The 22932-nt window shown below is 34.8% G+C and overlaps 1 pseudogene; it reads left to right on the top strand.

Moving 5' to 3' along the window:
• The first annotated feature begins 547 nt into the window (after positions 1–547).
• On the top strand, positions 548–22519 carry LOC127552035 (cytochrome P450 2C23-like; annotated as a pseudogene).
• The last annotated feature ends 413 nt before the right edge of the window (positions 22520–22932 follow it).

The raw sequence follows: 22932 nt of genomic DNA, 5'->3' as shown, positions 1-22932 counted from the left end.
AAGCTCAGAAGACATTTGGCAATGTAGAAATGTTGGGGACACCAAAGGTGGATCAAGAAGAATAAGAAAGGGCTTTGTTCTTTTGTGTAGAACATTCTTCAAGGTGGGAGAAGAAAGAACAATCATGGTTAAGAAATCATTTAAACTCCATGTAGTTTAGGACATAAGAAGACAGCCCCTTTGATGTGAGGTCAAGTCTGCAGCATCTTGGTATCTGGACTCTATAAGCAAGCTGAATTTGGATAGTTGCTCTTTCCTCAGCTCAAAATAGGCCAACTGAGATTTTATTGTTAACAGTTCCTGACTCTTCCCTACCCCAATTTTCCCTATTCAATTTAGAGTCAGGAACAGATTCCAAAGCAACAAATCTGCCTATATTTCTTTAATCACCTCTTGTTTGCTTGGTTAATAGAAAACTAATTCTGTTTGTCTAAAAGAACTATCAAATTATTGGCTGGGCATCCCCACCCCTTGGTTTTTTTTTTTTTTTTTTTGCTAAGGTTATAAAAGACTGACATCTGACCCAGTACCTCTGAGAGCTGTAGGACCATCTTTCAGCACGATGGATCTTTGGGGACTCAACACTACTGCCCTCCTGGCTTGTGTCCTTTTCTTGATCTTTTTTTTCCTGTGGAACCAAGGATTCAAAAGGGAGAAGCTCCCACCAGGTCCTATTCCTCTTCCCTTTCTTGGCAATATCATGCAATTGGATTTAAAGAACATCACTGCATCATTCTCACAGGTAAAAGGACTGGATCTGGGGTTTGGATCCTAGATGATTGGGTTGTGAGTGGAGATATAAGAGCTTCAGATGAATAATTGAATCAGGGCTCATGGTGATGCTCAGAGGGTTAATTAAGGGTTCTATGAATTATATCTCAATTGACAGTGATGTTAGACATGCATTAATTGCAGTAGCAAAAGAAATTCAACAAGACTAAATGTTTATAGCATGTCTAACACATCATAATAGGCTTTGGGGATACAAAGGCAAAAATAAATCATTCAATTAATGAGAAATTCTTTAATATCTACTATGTGCCAGGCACAGAAGAAAAACCTATAGTGAATAAAACAATCTCTCTTTGAAAGGAAATTGTTCTTGTCCTTCAAGAGCTTATGTTTTACTAGAGGGATTCAACAATTTCATAGATTAGGAAGTGGAAGGTAATTAGAGGGTAGAGAAACACTTGTAATTGGGGAATCCCAAACAAGTTTCAAATAGATGAGAACACCTGAGTTGGACATAAGAGGAAATAACAGATTCGGATTGGAAGAGAGGATGGGAATGAATTTGAGGCATGGGAGACAGTCAAGGACAAGGAATTGGGCAATAATATAATAATATTAGCAGTGCAGTTGGACAAGAAGGTGAAGGTTGTGATATAATATAAACTAAATCTGGACAGTTAGGTTGGATTTAGCTATAGAGACATTTTAGTACCAAGTGAGGGAGGCAGTAGGGAACCCCTGCATACTTTTGAGTAGAGGAATGAAGTGGTCAGAGCTGTGTCACAGGGATATTGAGTTGTTAGATGTGCCGATTTTTCATTGCAAAGAAGCAGGAGATTGAATTTGGAGGTCATTGAAAGAATGGATAAAATAGAATTTATTACGTACCTACTATATGCTCAATATTTTGGCAATAACAGAGTAAGAGCTTTCAGCAACATGTCAGTTGGAAACGCATTTGTGGTTTTGGGGACAAATTAGCAAAACAGATGTTAATGGAGCACATTTAATATCAATTCCACTGATAACAGTGCCCTGGATTTTGATAATTTAATTTTTCTTTTTTACTATTCAGTAGCTAAGGCTTCAGCACTTAACAAAGAAGTTAGCAAGAGGTTCCTGATAGCATTGATGTTGAGGGAGGCTGGTACTGAAGTAGGAGCAGTGGTCGGAAGGGCTGGGTTGCCAATCCCAGGAATCTTAAGCTTATTTACCTGCTAGAATCAATTGTTTAGTATTTAGTAATGGTGGTGGTGTGGAAGGTGGGTACTTTCTCCACAATGATTGCTACTCATTTTAAAGATAACTGTTTGAACTGGACTGAAAATAGATTCAATGGTCTTGGAAGAGGAGTCATTGTCATGAAAGGCTCTTGAGTAACAGTTCTGGACTGTCTCTTTTATTTTCCAAGGGAAATTGGTGGCAGTTTGATTTGCCTGTCACATTTTATTGTTTTCTCCACTCAGGATGACTTATTAAGTTAACTAGTTTGGGTGCCTTTCTCATAAGTCTATTACACTATTCTATTACACTACTCTAAGTAAAGAGAGAGGGTGAGAGTCTTAATTGGGCCAGTAATCATCTGAGGAGGTAAGATGGAATAGAAGTGGGAGACATGAAAATATAATCTACTAGGCCTGACCATAGCTAATTGTTAGTACATATAACACATAAATAATAATGAAAAATAAAATATACATTCATGGCTGTAAATCAGTATTGATGGAGGTGTGTTCAAGAAATCCATACGAGGAAGCAAAAATGGCAGAGTAAAGGCAGGATTTCACCCAAATTCTCTCCTGAACTCACCCAAATATCTTAAAATAATGACTAAACAAATTATAGAGCATCAGAACATGCAAAATATAGTGTGAAGTAAATTTCCAGCTGAAGAGATTTTAAAAAGTCAGCAGGAAAGGTCTCTTTCTCCAGGGTGGGAGTGGAGTGCTTGCCCAGCATAGGATCGGTCAGCACAGCCCTGGCTCCAGAAAATCATCAATAGTCCTCAGGGTGATTAGTGGCAGCAGAGGTGGTTTCCAGCTCTCTCAGCCCACAGACACCAATGATGACATAGAAGGTCATCAGGAAATATTTATTGCACTTGGATGAGAGAGTAGCACAGTCTTGTGCAGGAAGAATCAGCATACCACTGCCCCCAGCAAACTGGGAGAAGGTCTTGGAGCCTTTGAATCAGTAATACATTTACAGCCCACAGATGGGAAGGGGGTTGAATAGCTGATCAGAAGGAGATTACAAGAATTTCTTTGCTAGCACTGAGGTAAGACTCTGTTGCTTAGCCCATACTCACACCCAGGATCCAGTACTGGTTCATAATGCCATGTCAAAGAGCAACATTAGTAAAATAGAGTTTATGGTCACAGTGGATTAGGGACACTCCTCACAATTCCAGGGCAGAAAAGAATGATTGTGGTTGCTCACAGATGAGAGCACAGGCAGAATAATAATTAAAAAAAAAACATTTCTCCTTAGGCCATTCCACTTTGGAAGAACTTAAAGCTTACAGGTCCTTAGAAGGATTTCTGAAAATAGGTGCACAAAATCTGCTGAAGTTTGGGATGTTGAACCCTCCAACAAAGTCAAGTGGTAGGCTGGAAAAATGAGCAAACAACAGAAAAAGATTCTGTCCATAAAAAATTCCTACGATGACATGGAAGATCAATACTCACATTCAGAAAGAAACAAAGCCAAAGATTTCTATTTACAAAATCTCCAAGAAAAGTAAGAATTTGCCTTGGGCCATAGAAGAGCTCAAAAAGAATTTTGAAAATCAAATTAAGAGAGGTAGAGGAAAAATTGGAAAGAAAAACAAGAAAAGCCAATAAAGAGAAAGATGTCTTAAAAGGCACAATTGGCCAAATGAAAAAGAAGGTATAAAAACGGACTGAGGAAAATAATTCTTTTAAAATTAGAATTGAGCAAATGAAAACTAATGGCTTTATGGAAAATCAAGAAAGAAGAAAACAAAACTAAAAGAAAGAAAAATAGAGAACAATGTGAAATATCTCACTGGAAAAACAACTGACCTCAAAAAAAGATTCAGGAGATATAATTTAAAAATTATTGGACTACCTGAAAACCATGATTAAAAAAAGCCTAGACATTATCTTTCAAAAAATTTATCCAAGAAAGCTGTCCTGATATTCTAGAACCAGAGGGTAAAATAGAAGTTGAAAGAACCCACTAATCACCTCCTGAAAAAGTGGGAAAAATTTTCCCAAAATGAAAACTCCCAGGAATAGTATAACCAAATTCTGGAATTCCTAGTTCAAAGAGAAAATATTGGAGCATCCAGAAAGTTCCAATTCAAGTATGGAGGAATCACAGACAGGACAACATAAGACATAGCAGTTTCTATTTGTGTTGAAAGTATTTTGTAATTGTGTTCATATAGTTTCTGACTTTGCCTCAGCAGGTAGACTCCCAAATATTTTATATTGTCTACAGTTATTTTAAATTGGATTTATCTTTCTATCTCTTGCTGGTGGGCTTTGTTGGCAATATATAGAAATGTGTATGTTTTATATGGGTTTATTTTATATCCTGCAACTTTGCTAAAGTTTTTAATTACTTCAAGTAATTTTATAGTTGATCCTCTAAGATTCTTTAAATATACCATGTTATCATTTGCAAAGAATGATAGTTTTGTTTCCTTATTGCCTACTCTAATTCCTTCAATTTCTTTTTTCCCCCTTATTGGTAAAGCTAACATTTCTAGTACAATATAGTAATGGTGATAATAGGTGATAATAGGATCTTACTGAGAATGCTTTTAGCTTCTCCCCATTACATATGCTTCCTAAGGGTTTTAGATAGATGCTACTTATCATTTTTAGGAAAACTTCATATATTCCTGTATTTTGTCAAATAATTCTTTGCATCTATTGAGATAATCATATGATTTTCTGTTAATTTTTTTCTTGATATGATGATAATCATACTAATTATTTTCCTGATATTGAACCATCTCTGAATTCTGGGTGGAAATCCCACTTAATCATAGCATAATAGACTGGTAATAAATTGCTATAATCTCATTGCTAATATTTTATTTAAGATTTTTGCATCAATATTCATTAGGGAACTGCTCTATATTTTTCTTTATCTGTTTTGGTTTTTCCTCATTTAGGTATCAGCTCCATATCTGTGTCACAAAAAAAAATTGACAAGACTTTTCCAGCTGTTTTTTTTTTTTTTCAAATAGTTTACATAGTATTGGAAGTGATTGTTTTTTGAATATTTAGTAGAATTCACTTGTAAATACATCTGGCACTGGAGATTTTTTCTTAGAGAGTTCATTGATAGCTTGTTCAATTTCATTTTTCCAAAATGGGGTTATTTAAGTATTTTATTTATTATTCTTTTAATCTGGACCATTCATGTTTTTGTAAATATTCATACATTTCATTTAGACTATCAGATTTATTAACACTAACTTGGGCAAAATAGCTCCTGATTATTGCTTTAATTTCTTTCTTCTTGGTGATAAGTTCACCCTTTTCATTTTTGATATAGGTATTTTTTTTCTTTCCTTTTAAATAAATCAAATTAACCAAAGGTCCATCTATACCTTAGATATAAGGTATCAAACTCTTAATTTTATTTATTAATTCAATAATTTTCTTACTTTCAATTTTATTAATCTCTCCTTTGATTTTCAGAATTTCTAATTTGATATTTAATTAGAGGTTTTAATTTGTTCCTTTTCTAGCTTTTAAAGTTACATCCCCAATTCATTGATCCTCCTCTTTTTCTACTTTATTCATGTAAGCATCTAAAGATGCAAAATTTTCTCTAAGAATTGTTTTGGCTGCATTCTATAAGTTTTGGTACATTGTCTTTTTATTACCATTCTCTTGCATGAAATTATCAATTGTTTCTATGATTTGTTATTTGACTCATCCATTTTTTAGGATTAGATTTAGTTTCCAATGAATTTTTGGTCTATTTTTCCATGGCCCTTTATTATAAGTAATTTTTATTGCATCATTATCTGAAAAGGAAACATTTAATATTTCTGTCTGTCAGCATTTGATTGTAAGGTTTTTATGCTCAAACATATGGTCAGTTTTTTCCTTAAATCATCTACCAATATCAACCTCAGGACCTTTTTACAATCTCTTTACATTAGACAGGTATTCATAAAGCATAATTTAACTGAGAAAATACTGTGCCATATAATTACAGAAGTTCTCAAGTTGCAAACTAAATAAGAGCATTACTTTGTTGTTCAATGGCTTATGTCTTTGAATACTTAGAATTCATTAACTATATATAGTGTCATGCACACATAGGTATGCATATGTACACATGCATCTGACATATTATGAAGCAGTTGTGGGGATAAATTCCAACTTTCTAAAGTTTTATCCTGAACTTCATTCTATTTTTAACATTCTTTTCACAGCTGGCTGAAAAATATGGCCCTATCTATACTATTTATATTGGAACTCTGCGTGTTGTAGTGCTACATGGATATAGCATTACTAAAGAAGCTCTACTTGATCAAGGAGAGATTTTTATGGAGAGAGGAAATATACCAATATTTGAAGAGATATCCAAAGGAAACGGTAATTTTTATTTAATCGAAAGTCACAGAAAAGAAGATGTATGACAGATCATATCCGGTAGAATATACATCTCTAAAGTAAAGTTAGTGGTCTTATTTTTATTGTTTTATTCCCAGTATGTAGGACAAGGTCTTCATATGGATGGTTTCTGATACCTCCTATTCTGCATTGCATTTTGGTTTGAATTGAATAAAATTAAACTTGGATCAATGAACAGCATCTTGTACACAATGGAAATGACTTCTACCATCTCCATTCTTAGAATGACCACTGTCCTGTTCTTTTTCTTTGTCTAGGAGTTGTTTTCAGTCATGGAGAGAGGTGGAAACAAATCCGGAGATTTTCCCTTATGACACTAAGGAACTTTGGGATGGGGAAAAGAAGCATTGAAGAGAGAGTTCAAGAAGAAGCTCAATGCCTAGTGGAGGAGCTAAGGAAAACAAAGGGTTGGTTTTCAGTTCTTTCATCCTGGTCATGTGGGAGCCAATTGCTTATCCATCCCTAGTGCTAAATGCTTCTTGCTTTGGGTACCCTTCTAAAAATCTCTGTTTTCATCCACTCAAAGGTTATCACTCTGCAAGATTAAAGAACTCCCTTCTTTTTTCTTATATTTAGGTATTATAAGCTTTTCTAGCCTCCTCTAAAACAATAAAAAAAATTTCCAGGAGAATAATAATCACTAGCCTGAAAGGAAATAAGGACCATATCTAGGTGTGAGTGGAAAAGATACCCAGATACTACCTGATTGGAAACATTTCTATTCAAGGTGCTCTTTTCCTCCTTTGGTAACTTTTTTTTTCTTTTTTGCTATCTTTTTTTCCATGTTAGGTCAGCCTACTGATCCCACATTCATCCTTGGCTGTGCCCCCTGCAATGTGATCTGCTCTATCCTCTTCCGTGATCGATTCAAGTACAATGATGAGAAATTTCTATATCTGATGAACTTATTAAATGAAAATTTTCATCTGTTTAACAAACCATGGGCACAGGTAAAAACAGAGCCATCTTCTTATTCAATTGTTGTCTGCTGAGTTTTAACAACATAACGGGTGTACCATAGGCTCTCATCTCTTAGCAAGGTCCCCATCATCCATGAGCATACATACATTCACATTCATATACTATGCACTCAAGGACGTTAACATCATGTGATATCTTTGGTTCTCAAGGAAGATTGTAGGTAGATATTCTGTTCCTAGTAGACATCTGATCTAGTTCTAGGTCATACAAAAGTTCAAGTTAAAGCAAGAAAAATCTGGTTGGACCCTGGGATATCCCAAATTAGATAATGTTCATAGATGTTGTCAAGTAAAGGAGTTAACAGCAAAGAACCTTCCCGGGCCATTCTGGAGAGAGTAGGAAGGACATCTGGTCAAGGTAAGGAGGAAAGTCATTTAGGCCACCATCCTTCACTGATTCCAAGAGTGCTCTGGCCTAGCTTCTACAAGCTAGGGACATGTGTCTTTTCTTATGGTCAAGGCTCTCATTCATTGAAATCAGAACTAAGGATCCTCATCCAGTCAAAAAATACTTATAGTCTGGAATATATACTTTAATCGAATCCTTCTCTGGTAGAATTTAAGCATTTTTGAAGACAAGGACTGCTTTATTGTTGTCTATATCACCATAACCTAGCACAGAACTTGGTTTCTAGAGAACATTGAATAAATGCTTGAGTATTTCATTAACTTAATGTGAATTGAATTGAATTAGATACTTTGTCTTGACTATTCTAAATATAGTTTTCCCTTACCTTGAATATCAGCTTCTTTTGAACAAGAACATAATATTCTGCTTGTAGTATAATATTCTGTAGCATAGCACTGGACACATTAGTTTTGAGATATTTGCCAATTTAGGGGCAATTTGAAAGGATTCATGAAACTCTTGGGATTTGTACAAAATAGTTCCTTATTCCTAAGTGCTCAGGGGGGCTATCCCTTTGACTGCTCCTTGTATTAAAGGATCACAAGATAGTAGGATTTAGAGACAGAAAGGGATTTAATGAATAGAGGACTAGAATTGAAGTCAGGAGGAATGAGTTTAAAATCGACAGCGAACAGTTAAGCATTGTATGGTCCTTGTAAAGTCTTTTCACCTCTCTCATCCTCAGTTTCTTATCTGTAAAATGGGGATAATAGTACCACCTACCTCCTGAAGTCGTTGACTTTAATGAGCTAAGATATGTAGACACTAATTTTTATTGTTGTTCTGATTATTAGAGAGGATAGAGAGGAAGAAACTGAGGTACAAAGCGATGCCATGATTTACCCAAGTTGACCTTAATATGTCACAAGGCATGCATATTGACCCAGATCTCTGACTCCAAATCCATTGATCTCCCCACTTAATCATTTCAGTAAAAGACACATTAATCTTAGGAAGATGAATTTTTAACATCTCTAAGTCCTTTTCAGCACCAAGATTAGGGAAAGCCTTCTCAGTCTTGGCAAGGGGAATGAGTGGTTACAGTTTCATGAAGTGATTATCTTAGTTTTCTTCTTCAATTTTTATAGGAACCAGAGCCTACTATCCTTCTCTTCACTCAGCCTCCTTTTCCTTTTTATCTGATAACTATCATTGCCAGGTGGAGGTTAGAAATATCTTGGTTGGGGTATAGAGATAAACAAACTTGGATTTCTCAAGTTGTAGAAAACAATATCTAATATGTCTGTCATTCCAAACCCTCCAAATATTGCATCATCTTAACTTTTCTGCTTGATCCACATACTACTCTTTTTCATGTACTTTGTGACCAATTTATGCTGAACTATCTTCTGTCCCATAGTCAAACCCTGCTCTTCTTTGGCATTGTGGTTTTGTTTACCCTTTCCCCTATTCCTTGAGTATTTTTCAGGTTCTCTCTATCTGTTGAATTTCTACCTACCCATTAAAGTCTAACTCAAATGTCACTTACTTCATTAAGCCTGCAATTCTTGTTGCCTGCAATTAGCAATAATCTTGTGCTCCAAGATCTCCCATTGGATTCTATATGCATCATTCTGTTGCTCCAATCATGTATTATTTGTTTAAGTGCTCTCTATGTTTATCTTATTCCTCTTCTAAAATATGAAGTTCATGTCACAAGGATTGTATCTTTTAGAAACTTTGTCAATATCTAACATTCTGCTCTACATTATTACTACTCTAATGTATTCATGTAATTGATCAACACAACTTATTTAGGTCTAACATATGGTGAGAAAGCTCATTTTACTGATTCCTTTCCCCTCTCATACACACAAAATATTAAGAATATGCCCTAGCTTCTCTTGCAAGTCTTTCCACAGTGTTAAAAGCTTCTAGATCCTTTGACAATTCAGAATCATGTCCATGCTAGACTAGGTACAACAGGAAAACTTCAGGAGAGAAATTTATCAATTACAGCTTAACCCCAAACTGGCTTTTCAGGTAGTAACTTCAGCAAAGTTACTAGATGTAAAATAAATTCATATAACTCATCAGTATTTCTGTATGTTTGTGACAAAACTAAACAGGAAAATATAGAAAAAGAAATTTCATCAAAAAGTATGAAATATTACTATCATTTAGCAAAGATGATAAAAGGATAAAATGATAAATATTGGTGGTTGCAGAAAAAGGTGCTACATTAATATGGAGTCATTCTAGAAAGTCATTTGGAAGTGTGCCTTAAAAGCCACTAAATTGTATGCTCTTGGTATTAAACCTTAAACATATCAGAAAAAATAAAAGATTCATATTTATAAAAAATATTTATAGTAACTTTTTTGTCATGGTAACTGGAAAATGAAGGGATGCAAATCGATTTGGAAATGATTGCAAAATTGTTATATTAATTTAATGGAATTCTATTTTATGAAAGAAATGGATTCAGAGAAGCCTAGGAAGAAATGTATAAATTTATGCAGGGTGAAATGAGCAAAAAAAGAGCAAAAAAGATCATTTTATTCTATGGCAACAATGTTGTAAAACAAGCAAACAAAAAAAACTTTAAAAGACAATGACTCTTATCAATGTTGTGACCAATACTGATTACAGAGGACCCATGATGAAATATGCTATCCTTTTCCTGATAAAGAAGTGACAAATTGAATATGCAGAATGAGACATAGATTTATGGGTAAAGATAATGTGGGGATTTTATTTTCCTGAAATATTCATATTTGTTATAGCAATTTTTAAAAAAAATTAAATTTAAGAGCCATAGAGAGAGAAGATATTTATTAAGTGAAAAAGAAAAGCAAAGAAGTAAATTTTATACTTTCTGCTCTAAAGAGAATCTTTTTCTTCCTCTTAATTCAAATGCTGGGCTTTCCCTGATGGGCAGATCTTTTCTTTTTCTAAAGTCTCTGATTAATTGTTTCTTCCTCCCCACCCCCAATCCTTATCACCATCCATAGTAGAACTTGGCAGCACTGTACTATGCCAATATCCCATCTCTGAAGGAGAAAGAAGTATTGTCTTCTAGTCAGGTTTCTTTTTCTGAAAGCAGGTTTATTTTGTGGCTGTAAATAATTAGAAACTAAGGGACTATTCAGCAGTTGGGGGGTTAGTTAAACAAATTATGGTATATGAATGTAATGAAATTTTACTATGTTGTAAAAAATCAGACCTAGAAAGACTATATAAATAGATTCCAAGCAAAGTAAGCAGCTAGGTGGCAAAGTGGTGAGAGTGCTATCCACTCTAAAGTGGATAGGGTGTAACAGTCTAAAGTCCTGAGTTTAAATTTGGCTTGAGACACTTACTAGCTATGTGACTTTGGACAAGTCACTTAATTCTGACTCTGTAAAATGGGCTGGAGAAGTAAATAACAAACCTCTCCAGTATCTTTGCCTAGAAAATACCAGATGAATCACAAAAAGTCAGACATGATTGAAATAACTGAAGAACAACAACAGTGAGCAGAATCAATTCCTAAAATAACAAAAACACTGGAAGAACAAACACCATGCAAGACTAAAGAAATCTGTCATTGCAAGGACCCACAATGATTCCAGAGGAAGCACAATGAATCATCCTTCCTACCTCAGGATAGAGAAGGGAAATATTCAAGATGTAGAATGTGATATGCATTCCTGGCTGTTGCCAAGGTGGGGATTTGTTTTGCTTGATTATTTATATTTGTTTCAAGGATTTTGTCCTTTTTCCTCCCCTAATGTATAGTGAAGAGGAGAGTGAAAATACATTTTATTAATGGAAAGTTTAGTTAAATTTAAAAATAAATCCAGTGCTTTTGAATAAAATATAAGAGCTTAAAATCAGAAATTTAGTTGTTTCTTCATGGCAGTAAATTCACAAGTATTTGTTTGGTCTGGGATTTGGGGGTGTAGCTCTACAACTTTTTACCAGCGTTTAGAAGATACCTTCCTGGAGACCATAACATAATTTTAAAAATACTGATGAAATGAAACGTTTCATTTTGGAAAGAGTAAAAGAACATCAAAAGACACTGGACCTCAATAACCCTCAAGACTACATTGACTGCTACCTTTCTAAAATGCACCAGGTAAGATCCATGGGGTAAGCACCTTGTATATTGAGTAAAGCTGATATTCCAGGGATTCTTAGAGTTTACTCTTTTGGTGATATCAGAGAGAGTCTGTGATGTCTGGGTTAGCACCCTGGATGCCTTAGAATCAACTGGAGTCAGGATAAGCAAAAGTCCTTGGTCTTTATTCTTGGTTTTTATGGGGAGAAGTGAAAGGGATGGACACAAGCTCTTCACAACCTCCCTTCTCTTCATCTACCCCAAAGTGACTCTGGCTTGTCTTACTTCCACTCCCTAATCCCTCCTACAATTATCTGTATACACCAAAAGATCAAGCCAACACAGAATAGTGGGAAGGGTCATTTTCCAAGCATATGCTAATAGAGTATTATCCAATAGGTAATTAGCCTTAAGTGCTCGGTTGTTTGATTCCAGTGCACCTATTCAGAGTTCCAGCCCTTTACAAGAGTTTAAGTTATCCATATCCCCTAAGGATGCCATTGGCTTTCTAGTACCCAGGCTTTGTGTGATCTGACCTTGTCCCCTATCTTAACTCAAGTTCATATTTATTTTTTAGAAAATATCTGAAATATGTCCTTTTTTCTATAAGTCCATCTTTTTAAATCAGATATTTATTTCCTCTCACCTAGTGAAGAAAGGATAAAAAAAATCCTTGTTAACACACAAGCATAATCAATTTTATATTGACTAAGTCCAAGAATATGTGTTATTTTGCCTACTGGTTCATCAATTCTCTCTTTTAGAAGGTGGATAGCATTCTTCATTAGTCCTTTTACATATGGTTAATAATTGTAATTACATGAGTTCATAAATCTTTAAAAATTGTTCATTTTTCATATTGGTGGCTGTAAGTTCATCATAGTTTGTGCAGGATTAAATTCATATTTGAAGGATTACTTATTTAGTATTATAACCCAATTTGCTTTTTATTTTGATTTTATTTTCCCATTTCTTCTTGGATTTCTTAGAGAGAAAGCAAGTCTTAGAGAGAAATAGTAGTCCTGACTTATTCAAATTTCTTTCCCTTAGTAGGTAAAGAACTGAGTTTTCATTGTCCAGAATACTTGTTTAGTGTTGAAGATATAATGTTTGATGCTTTTGAACTTGCTGCTTCTTTCCTTCCTTCCTTCCTTTTTTCCTTTCTTTCTTTCTCTCTCTCATTCTCTCTCTCTCTCTCTCTCTCATTCTTTCTCTCTTTCTCTTTCTTTTTTTCCTAATGTTTTTAATAGTTGTGCATTTTTTCTTTATTGATGATATTCAGGTTTTAAAATTAATTCTATATTTCTAATATAGATATGTATTATAAATATGTATTCCTTAATTTATTTCTTCATTTCTAGCTTCAAGATCTCTTTAACTTGTAGAGAGTCAATGTGTTGTCACTACATTTTGTGTCAAAATTTCTCTCTTTTCCATGATCAAATATGGTGGTTTCAGATTAAAATAATCTATTCATTATATGTTCAGAAATTATCTTTTACTTTTTGTGACCTGCTATTTCAGCACACTCTTTATCCTTTTTCTTCTTTTAATTATTTGCTATTTGTGAATGATTTTAATAATAATAACTATAGCATTTATATCATGCTTCAGAAATTTCAAAGGACTTTCAGACTATTATCTCACTTGGGGCAGCTAGGTAGTGCAGTGGCTAGAGCATCAGCCCTGAATTCAGGAGTACCTGAGTTCAAATCTGGTTTCAGACATTTAATACTTCCTAACTGTATAACTCTGGGCAAGCCATATAACCCCAATTACTTCGGAAAAAAAAAGAACATTATCTCACTTGACTTTTACAGTAAACACAGGAAGGTTTAATCACTTCAGAGAGGAGAAAATGGAGTTGGACAAAGGTGAAATAACTTGCTCAGGATCATAAATCTAGAAATATTTGAAGCTGGGTTTTTATTTAGGTTGTTCTGATTTGATGTCCAGTATTCCATGCATTGTGCCACTTAGATGCCTCTAGAGTTTTATTCTTTTAATTCTGAGGGTCTTATAAAACTTACTACATTATTTTTTCATTTATTAGAGATATTTGAATAGTGTTCTTAATTATATAGTCTATATTCATTTTTATATCTTGGTCTAAATTATTTATTCATTTTCCCTCTTTATTAATTTCACTGCCAGTTGATTTGAATGGAAAATCAATTCAAACTTTATCTCAGCCTTTTACTTTTCTTTCTTTCTGTTTTCATTCCTCCTTTTTTTCCCCTCTAAATTATTATTATTGTCATCATTTATTTATTTATTTTTCACAATAGTTTAATTTCTGTTTCCAGTAACACGGTATAAAATCTTCTCCCATTTGGACCATTCCACCACCCACCCATTTCCATTTTCTCCTGTACGGCTTTAAAAAATCATTTATTTCTTTAGGCCTCAATTTCCTTGTCTGCAAAATGAATGTGTTGGGCCAAGTGATCTCCAAGATTCTTCTTAGACCTAAATCCTAAGAACTTGTATATTTCATAGTATTTCATAAATTTGTAATTTGCAAGAAAGATACTTAATTTTAAGTACTGACATATAAAAGCATCAAAATTCTTTTGCCTCCTCACTCCCAGAAGACAGAACTCATAACATTTGAAATTGCAGAGATACATTTCATTTCTACATAAGGGGATGATGTCCATGATTGAAATGGAATTATTCATTAAATATTAAGTATTCCCATCTGTGGGAATCTTCAAGCTCAGGATGGATGACCACTTAAGGGAAATTGTGAAAAGAAAATTTCTGATCAGTCACATGTTGACTTGATGAAATTGATTTTGCCTACAAAATTTGAGATTCTGCATTCTCCACCACAATTTTTTTCTCTAAACTTCCCATTCTGAAAATCTGAAATTTCCTCTTCTTCCTGTTGCTGCTGTTCTTATCAAAAATGTTGCTTTGCTTTTTGGTGAAAATATCAGCATGAGGGATCACTTTTCAGATTAATATAGTATTAAGTGAAGAACTTGATCAGGGCCTCTCCATACCATATTTATCATAGATCATAGAGAGCTGAATGTTATCCAACTCTTTCATGTTACATAGGAGGAAACTGAGGCCCAAGGTAAGTCAGTGTCTTTCCTTTGGACACATACCTTTTAACTGAGGCTTAAATTTAATCCAGGTCTTCCTGATTCAAAGGCTAGCACTCTATTCCTTATGCCAAATTGTTGGATGGAAGAAGATCAAATGGAAAGGGCAAGCCTATGATTAGCCAATATGGAGATCCTAGAACATTAGGAACGTTCTAGTGTTTTGAGGTGGGGAGAGTTCCTAGGGCAAACATTTTGTATTTTATATGATTACCATAAGTTTCCCTGCTGCTCATTATTTCATCTACTTTGCACCTATTCTTTAGGAAAAAGATAATCCTCAGTCTCAATTTGATTTGGAGAATCTAACAATGACTGCAGCTGACTTATTTGGTGCCGGAACAGAGACAACCAGCAGTACTCTAAGATATGGCCTGTTGCTCATTCTGAAGCATCCTGAGGTCCAAGGTAAAGTACAAAAATTGCCATTCTTGCAGACCAGGCTTATTTTCTCAGCTCTGTACCTTGCTCAGGAGCTGACATTATATTTCTACCTTTTAGACTTTCATGACCCTCACACATAGCAGCAATAGATCAGACAGTAGCATATTTAAGAAAAAAAAGAACATTTGGGCAAGACTTGATTGTTATTTAAGTATGTGAAGGTCTTTCATGGGAAATTTAATTCAATTTAATAGACATGTATAAAGCTCCTACTGTGTACCCTCAGTTCTATGCTTAGGACATAAAGACTCAAATGAAAGACCCAATTTCTTTCAATGACTTAAATTTTACCAGTGCTGGTTCTGCTGGATCCAAAGAGACAGAAGCATGAACCATACGTAAAAGTAACAAATAAATGGAGTCTTCATGTGAGAAAAGACTAGCCAATTGTAAAAGTTCTCCCAAAGCCCATTCATCTGCCCTAGAAGAAGTGAGTTTTCCCTTCTAGAGGTTCTCAAGCAAAGGCAGGATGACTCTTTGTTCATTTTATTAGAAACAGGATTCCTATTCAAGTATGGATGAACCTAGGTGAAAACATATCATTTCTAAAGTAGAGACTCTTTGCTTCAGCAACTTAGGCTATTGAGACAGAAGTGGAGGTACATACCTGGTGAATGGTCTAAATCTAAATCATCACTATCAAATTCAAATGAAGACATTCACTTTTCTTTGAGAATAATAATTGGCATTGATATAAATAAAGGATGCAAGATTTACAAATTACTTGACATGTTATGTCATAGGATTCCTTCTAAGGGAGATGAAGTTATTATCTCCATTTTACAAATTACAGCATAATAGATTTTGAGGTATGGGAAACCCTAGACGATACATACTTTTTGATCTTCATTTTCAGATGAGGAAAATGAGACTTTACACCAATGGTGTCTCAAAAGGAATGTACATAATGTAAAAGGAATGTAAATAAATTCTTCCTATCTCCTATCCACTAAGACACTGAGAATTTTCTCATTATTGCTGCAAAAGCCTTCACATCCTTGATTGAGTAGAAGGAAGACATTAATATATCTGAGAATCATCTTAGGTCATATGATCAGGCAGATAATCCACACAGGCTGTATTAGACATTCTCAGGAAACCAGGAAGTTCAGTGATTATTCCTATTTTTGTCCCTACAGCAAAAATTCATGAGGAAATTGATCGTGTGATTGGACATAATCGAGTTCCTTCCATAAAGGACAGACAAGATATGCCCTATATGGATGCTGTGGTACACGAAGTGCAAAGATTCATTGACCTCATACCTCTGAACCTGCCCCATGAAGTGACCCGGGACATACAGTTCCAACAGTATGTCCTTCCCAAGGTAAGCAGTCTACGGGGGAATGGGCTCTCAGGTTTGAAAAGATCTTAAATAGCATCTGGTCTAGTGATCTCATTTTAGACATAAAAAAATCAAGTCCTATTGTTGTGATTTCACAGGGTTTTCCCAGTAAGGAAGTCTTTTCTTTTTTTCTCACATAGCAACTTAGATGTACATCTAAGCACTACATCTAAGGTAGCACTAAATGGAGAGTGAGGGGAAAGTGTATACTTATCTTGGTACTCCTTGAATCTCATTCACCACAGCATTCTCCAGGAAGAAAATGTACAGAGAAAATTATAGAATCAGATTGCTGAAGTTTAATTTTTGTTTGTTTCATTTTCTTTTACTAGACAAGGAAGTAAATGTGAACACTATTTACATAGTGTCCCGTTGTGCAGGTGGAAATATGGAGTTTCAGAGCAAATGACTTGTCCAAGGTCATTAAAATTGTAGTTGAGATTAGAACTTAGGTTTTTAGATTCCAAAATACTTAAGTGTGTGAGTCATGGTTCATAGTCTGAAGGAATTCAAAGAGATTCTCCTATAGTCACAAAAGACTTTATTAATGCCACACTTAGGGGCTAGTCTCTAAAAGAGTCTAGCTATTAGAAAGTGTTTAGAAGAGCATCATATACAAAAATTGAGGGTTTCGGCTATCAGGCCAACAACCTATAAGATTGCAAAATGTAAAAGAGAGAAAGAAAGCCCAGGAAGGAGCTAAAAGAAGCAAGGTGTTATTATTTAGGGAAGGAGAGAGGTAAGAAGCCAGGATGTAACTTTTACAAATAAGAAGTCAGGTTGAGGTTTTATAGAAGACAAATAAGGAATAAGAATTAAGAGGTTTTATTGTTCCATATTCTTTAACTAGATATGTAGTTTTGAGTAGACTCTGGGTTCTGACTCATCAGTACTGTTTTCTACCATTACTAAATAAATATTAATTGAATTAACTTGAATTAGAATGAAGTTTCCTACCACTGGCTCATCATAACCATTATCCCTCAAGGAAAGAAGAAAAACGTGTTCTTTCAAATTTCTCATTTAATATACTGCCATTGAATGCATTGTTCAGTACAAATCATCATGGCTTCAGTAAAAACCTGCTATGTTAGAAATATTGGGCCAAATACTGTTGACACTAGACAAGAATAGAAGGCTGTTGGACTTTTGAGGACCTTAACTTCTCCTGGAGGGAACACAACTTGGCCCAGAAAAGTTCACGCAAAGTATCATTTCTTTCCTTCAAACCAAACTTTGATTTGATACGCAGTGTGACTTTCTACTGAAGAAGTTTTCTCAGCAAAAAAGTCTGGTCTGATCCTAGAGGCTTTAAGCATTTCGTGGACAATTCCCATGTCCTGCCCAGAATCATATAGGCAGCAGGTGTAGACATGAAGGAAAAACCAGGACTTCTTAAACTTTTCCCACTTATGACTCCTTTTTGCCCAAGAAATCTGGAAAGATGACAGAATGGGTCAGAAAATTAGAAGCTTTTCAGATTTCTCCCACAAACAAAACTAAATTTTGTTTCAGCACAAATTTAGACTAGTTAAAAAACAAATAAAATTTGGGTCAGAACAGAGATAACCTATGAAGATCCAATGAAAGGCTTACCTAGTGTAAAGTGTAAAAATGTCCAGGGTAACTCCAAAGAAATAGCAAGTGGGTAACACAGTGGCTATCTGGGTTTGGAGATAACTTCAGGTAGAGGCAAAGAAACTTTCACCTCCCAGACAGTAAGTGGGATTCCAGGGTCTGAGTCCAGGAAGATTGAGGGACCCTCTCCTGATAAGGGATGCCAGCCCCAGCTGTGCTTCTGGGATGCAGCCCTGGGCAAGAAGGAACCAGAACATTGGATAAATGCAGAAATAACAGGACAGGAATGCTACTGATTGCCTGCACTTGTAGGAGGGAAGGAGCTTTTGGTTTGGGTTCCAGGTTCAGGGGAAAGAAGCAAAAGGAAGTCAGAGGCATCCCCACTTCAGGGTTAGAGGTGCTTACACTAATAAGTTTTCATTAAAAAAAAATGGGCAGGCAAAGAGAAATCACCCAACTATAGAAACTTACTATGGGAATAGGGAAGATGATCCAGATTCACCTTCAGAGGAGGACAAGGAAGTAAAAAAGCTTCTCCTACCTTGAAGATTAAGATTAAAGGCTAATTTCTCAGCAATAATTTATAGAAAAACTCAAAAAAGGCTTTGGAAATCAAATGGGGTCAATCGAGGAAAACAATAAGATTATTTTTAAAAATCAACCAATTAGAGAAGGAAATCCAAAGTTTTAAAGAAGAAAATTTTTTTTTTTGAAAATTAGAATTGGGCAAGGGGAAATCAATGAAGCTATGAGACCCCCCCCAATAAAACAAAACACAAAGAATGAAAAAAAAATAGAAGAGGTGAAACATCTTATAAGAAAAACAACAAATTTTGAAAACAGATCAAGAAGAGAAAAAACAAGAATAAATGGACGTCACCTGAAAACTGTAGGTTTGAAATTTGAAGAAATATATTTTTCTTCTTTCCTTGAGGGAAAATAACTATGCTGAGATAGTGGTAGGAAACTTCATTCTAATTCACATTAATTCAATCAATGTTTATTTACTAACACTAGAAAGCAGTATTGATGGGTCAGAGCCCATGGCCTACTCAAAACTGCACAAATAGCTAAGGAATATGAAGCAATAAAATGTCTTATCTGTTTCTTCTTATCTTGACACAATATAAAAGAAATAATGAAATAAAATTGTCCTGAAATGATAGAACAAGAGAGAAAAATAGAAATAGAAAAAAATCCACTGATCACTACCTCAAAGAGATCCTGTAAGAAAATACAGAAACATTATTACTAAATTTCAAAACCCCCAAAATCAAAGAGAAAATGTTACAAGAAACAAAGAAAAAATAATACATCTATCTTGGAGCTACAATTAGAACTGTATAGGATTTATCAGCAGGTCCTGGAAGATTATATGTTGACAATCAAAAGAAGAGGGTCTACAGTCAAAAATAATATATCCAGAAAAACTAAACATAGTATTGAATTAAAAAAAAAAACCAGACATTCAATGAACACATAGATTGTGAAGATTTTATCTTAAACAAATCTGAACTTAACAGAAAATTTAACATATAAGAGTCAACATCAAAGACTAATTTCAAGGGACTTCATAATGACAAACTGTTAATATTTTACACATGGACATATAAGCCCCATGTCTAAAATTAACATCAGTAATTTGGTAGTTAAAAAGAAGGAATGGGACAGAGCTGAGCATGAACTAAAAAAGGTAAAAATAGTAATTATGCTATATGAATAAAAAAGTGTAGAGGAAGTAGAGGCATTAGATGGCAGAGGAAACCTGGTAGTTCTGAAAACCTTCTCACATTGGAATGGATTAAATAGAGAACAGTTCATATATTTACCATGAATGGTATAACCCCCTTGCAAAATCTATAAAGAAATAAGGGGGAAGGCATAGGATAAGAGGAAGGGTATGTAGTGGGACAAAGTGTGTAGATTAATGGGGAAGGAAAGCATAAGATAGGGTACAGAAGAGTGTTTATATTAGTGGAAATGGGATAAAGAGGGAGAGAAAAGGTATCAGAAGAAGACAAGGGAGGGATCAATGGGTGGGGGAAAAGTTAACTTGCAAGGCAAGTTAAGGATTAGAACTAAAGTAGAAGAGTTAGCAAGGGTAGGAAATAAGAGATATACACAATTGCATTAGCAAGGTTCAGGAATAGAATTGATTGAAAAAAAAGTAGGGCTAGTAATTACTGATCTCAGACAAAGTCAAACTTAAAGATTCAATCAAGAGAGAAATCTATATTGCATGTCAGCCACATTAATATTGTTTTAGATGCATATCTATGTATGTATAAATGTGTATATGTGTGTATGTATATATGTGTATGTATGAATATATATGTATATACACACACACACACACACAAATACATACATATATAAATATATTTGTGTTCAACTGTAACTTGCTTGGGGAAGATGAGGGAGATAAAAGGGGGAACAAGTATAAAATAAAAAGTCCACAGCAGAGAACAAAAGAATAACCTACAAGGAAGCAAAGATGGACAGTCACGAATGTAATATCTTATATATTAAATAAATAAAAATTTTAAAATAAAGGTATATACAATAGATATGCAAGTCAAATATTTCCTGATAATAAATCATAATTCTGTGACCCACCACATTCAATTATGAGACCTCATATGGGTGAAGCACAGTTTAAGAAGCTAGGGTATAGATCAAGGAACTGAAAGGAGAGAGAGCACAAAGAACTTAGGAGTGGGTATCCAAGCCAATTCTTGAAGAAAAGCAAGGGATTCTGAAAGGATGAAATGAGTAAGAAGTGCCTTCTAGCATGGGGCCCAGCCATTATAAAAACATGAAGATCAGAGAGGGAGCCTTGTGGGAATAACAATTGGATCAATTTAGTTGGAATTCCAAGAAAGGCATGATGGGAATAATAATGGAAACATCAATCTGAAAAGTTACAGTGGAATCATGTAGTTTTTCAATGCCTAGATATATCTTAGTCTATACAATACACAAAGTAGTTTGCATTTTTTAAAATAGAGATATTAGGGAACCATATAAGATTCTTGGATTTGGCATAGCAAGGATATTCATAATAACAACTGACTCTCCCCTGGAATTTTTTCCCTCTAGGGCACAACAATCTTCCCAATACTCTCCCCAATCTTAAATGACAACAAAGCATTTCCCAACTCTGACCAGTTTGATCCCCAGCACTTTCTGGATAAGAATGGAAAATTCAAAAAAAGTGACTACTTCCTGCCTTTTTCCATTGGTAAAAAGAAATCTTTCCCATTTGTACTTCTCACTCTAAGGGGAGAATCCTGTCCCCCTTTTCACCCTCCTCTGTCTGAGCTATCTCCTTTTAGTTCTTTTAAAGATACATCACTGTGATGTAAGACACATTTTCTTTTCCTATGGCCTGGCTTTTTCTAACATCTCCCAACAGATGAGCTTAGCCTTGTGCTTGATCCTTTATTTAGTGAAACTATCACTAGATTGCATGATCTACTGCATAAGGATTCATTGTGGGAAAAATGGTGTGAAGATGGAATTTCTTTTTGCCCCTAGTAATCATTAATGATTGAACTGTAATTCATAATAATAGTTTTGACCATTTCTGCTCATCTGCATCATTCTCTTTCTCCTTTTTACCCACTGGTACAATGGGTTTGTCGCACTTCAACTGACACTGTGATATTCCATGTCGAATTTTAAGTAGAATTTTTTCTTTCCAGGAAAACGGTCTTGTCTTGGAGAAGGCCTGGCAAGGATGGAATTGTTTTTGTTCTTTACCACCATTCTACAGAATTTCACTCTCAAGTCAGTTGGAGATCCAAATGAAATAAATATCAAAACAAATCATGTTGGGTTCACCAATGTTCCACCACATTACCAACTATGCTTTCTTCCTCACTAAGGAAGAAGACAAAGTTGAATGAGAAAAATTAATCAACTGGTTTCATCTTCTAGACTCAATATTTTCATGTTTTTGACTGGAAAGAAAATTTCCAACCCATTGATTAAAATTATTCTTAATTTTCAGAGACGAGATAGACTTCCATAGTACTTTGTATGTCGTGTAAGAAGGGCTGCATTATAGATATTCAAGTACAACTCTCACTAATATCTGCCCTCAATTCTAGTTTTACAATATAGAGGAATCCCCCTAAATGCATATTAGCTTGTGTTTTCTTTTAAAAATTTCCTCAAGGATGATCTTATTTTATATTGTAAACCTCTTGTTTGAGGTGCAATAAAAAAGCTTTCTTGTAAATAACTCTTTACAGCAAATGTGTGCTTATAATAACTTCCATACACTGAGGATTCATGACTTCAGAGGCAACATGGAACATGACATGGAAGGGTTTGTCCCCCTAGTTTGGGGGACAGGGGACCTGAGATAAACCCTGACTCTAATGCTAACATCTTTGTGCCTTTCACTGTTTATTCTCAAATCAGATTCTCCCTCATTCAAGGAAAGGTTTGAATTACATGGGCTCAGAATTCCCTAATGAATTTCTATCTTTGATCAGTGAGGTTAGTCCATCTATCCATGCCTTAGGTCCTCATTCTATATCACATTCCACTTCCTTCCTTTCAGCATTTTGATTCAATAGTGAATGGGTTCCATCTTAAGCTGATCTCCATTTTTGAATCCTATGCCCTTTTGTCCAATGGGGACATGTATTT

This window comes from Antechinus flavipes, chromosome 2, assembly GCF_016432865.1.
Source record: "Antechinus flavipes isolate AdamAnt ecotype Samford, QLD, Australia chromosome 2, AdamAnt_v2, whole genome shotgun sequence".
Lineage (NCBI taxonomy): Eukaryota > Metazoa > Chordata > Mammalia > Dasyuromorphia > Dasyuridae > Antechinus > Antechinus flavipes.
The sequence above is the reverse complement of the archived record's forward strand: the minus strand, read 5'-3'. Positions and strand labels throughout refer to the sequence as shown.